Consider the following 2,500-nt stretch of genomic DNA (forward strand, 5'->3'; position numbering starts at 1 on the left):
AGGGGAGGGGTGAAGAGGAGAGGAGAGGGGGGAGAAGAGGGGAGGAGAGGGGAGGGGAGGAGAGGAGAGAAGAGAAGAGGGGAGGAGAGGGGAGGGGTGAAGAGCAGAGGGGAGGAGAGAAGAGCAGAGGGGAGGAGAGGGGAGGGGAGGAGAGGGGAGGGGAGGGGAGGAGAGAAGAGCAGAGGGGAGGGGAGGGGAGGAGAGAAGAGCAGAGGGGAGGAGAGGGGAGGGGAGGAGAGGAGAGGAGAGCGGAGAGGAGAGGAGAGGAGAGGAGAGGAGAGGAGAGGAGAGAGGAGGGGAGGGGAGGGGAGGACAAAATCAAAACTGATGGTTCCTGTGTCTGATGGTTCCTGTATCTGATGGTTCCTGTCTGATTGTTCCTGTCTGATTGTTCCTGTGTCTGATGGTTCCTTTGTCTGATGGTTCCTGTATCTGATGGTTCCTGTGTCTGATGGTTCCTGTATCTGATGGTTCCTGTGTCTGATGGTTCCTGTGTCTGATGGTCCCTGTGTCTGATGATTCCTGTGTCTGATGTTCCTGTGTCTGATGGTTCCTGTATCTGATGGTTCCTGTATCTGATGGTTCCTGTGTCTGACGTTTCCTGTATCTGATGGTTCCCCTGTCTGATGATTCCTGTGTCTGTGTCTGATGGTTCCTGTGTCTGATGGTTCCTGTATCTGATGGTTCCTGTATCTGATGGTTCCTGTGTCTGATGGTTAATGTGTCTGATGGTTCCTCTATCTGATGGTTCCTGTATCTTATGGTTCTTGAGTCTGATGGTTCCTGTGTCTGATGGTTCCTGTGTCTGATGGTTCCTGTACCTGATGGTTCTTGTGTCTGATGGTTCCTGTGTCTGATGGTTCCTGTGTGTGATGGTTCCTGTATCTTATGGTTCCTGTTTCTGATGGCAGGGTAGCCTAGTGGTTAGAGTGTAGGGGCGGCAGGGTAGCCTAGTGGTTAGAGTGTAGGGGCGGCAGGGTAGCCTAGTGGTTAGAGTGTAGAGGCGGCAGGGTAGCCTAGTGGTTAGAGTGTAGAGGTGGCAGGGTAGCCTAGTGGTTAGAGTGTAGAGGTGGCAGGGTAGCCTAGTGGTTAGAGTGTAGAGGTGGCAGGGTAGCCTAGTGGTTAGAGTGTAGGGGCGGCAGGGTAGCCTAGTGGTTAGAGTGTAGAGGCGGCAGGGTAGCCTAGTGGTTAGAGTGTAGAGGTGGCAGGGTAGCCTAGTGGTTAGAGTGTAGAGGTGGCAGGGTAGCCTAGTGGTTAGAGTGTAGAGGTGGCAGGGTAGCCTAGTGGTTAGAGTGTAGAGGCGGCAGGGTAGACTAGTGGTTAGAGTGTAGGGACGGCAGGGTAGCCTAGTGGTTAGAGTGTAGGGGCGGCAGGGTAGACTAGTGGTTAGAGTGTAGAGGTGGCAGGGTAGACTAGTGGTTAGAGTGTAGAGGCGGCAGGGTAGCCTAGTGGTTAGAGTGTAGAGGCGGCAGGGTAGCCTAGTGGTTAGAGTGTAGAGGTGGCAGGGTAGCCTAGTGGTTAGAGTGTAGAGGCGGCAGGGTAGACTAGTGGTTAGAGTGTAGAGGTGGCAGGGTAGACTAGTGGTTAGAGTGTAGAGGTGGCAGGGTAGCCTAGTGGTTAGAGTGTAGAGGTGGCAGGGTAGCCTAGTGGTTAGAGTGTAGAGGCGGCAGGGCAGACTAGTGGTTAGAGTGTAGGGACGGCAGGGTAGCCTAGTGGTTAGAGTGTAGGGGCGGCAGGGTAGACTAGTGGTTAGAGTGTAGAGGTGGCAGGGTAGCCTAGTGGTTAGAGTGTAGAGGCGGCAGGGTAGACTAGTGGTTAGAGTGTAGGGACGGCAGGGTAGCCTAGTGGTTAGAGTGTAGGGGTGGCAGGGTAGACTAGTGGTTAGAGTGTAGGGGCGGCAGGGTAGCCTAGTGGTTAGAGTGTAGAGGCGGCAGGGTAGACTAGTGGTTAGAGTGTAGAGGTGGCAGGGTAGACTAGTGGTTAGAGTGTAGAGGTGGCAGGGTAGCCTAGTGGTTAGAGTGTAGAGGTGGCAGGGTAGCCTAGTGGTTAGAGTGTAGAGGCGGCAGGGTAGACTAGTGGTTAGAGTGTAGGGACGGCAGGGTAGCCTAGTGGTTAGAGTGTAGGGGCGGCAGGGTAGACTAGTGGTTAGAGTGTAGAGGTGGCAGGGTAGCCTAGTGGTTAGAGTGTAGAGGCGGCAGGGTAGACTAGTGGTTAGAGTGTAGGGACGGCAGGGTAGCCTAGTGGTTAGAGTGTAGGGGCGGCAGGGTAGACTAGTGGTTAGAGTGTAGAGGTGGCAGGGTAGCCTAGTGGTTAGAGTGTAGGACTCGCAACCGAAAGGTTGGAAGTTCAAATCCCTGAGTTGACAAGGTATAAATCTGTCGTCCTGTTCCTAGGCCGTCATTGAAAATAAGAATTTGTTCTTAACTGACTTGCCTAGTTAAATAAAGGTTAAAAAAAATACACCTGGCTACTCATTCATTGCAGCTACATCACGATTGGA

This window comes from Oncorhynchus mykiss, unplaced genomic scaffold, assembly GCF_013265735.2.
Source record: "Oncorhynchus mykiss isolate Arlee unplaced genomic scaffold, USDA_OmykA_1.1 un_scaffold_182, whole genome shotgun sequence".
NCBI lineage: Eukaryota > Metazoa > Chordata > Actinopteri > Salmoniformes > Salmonidae > Oncorhynchus > Oncorhynchus mykiss.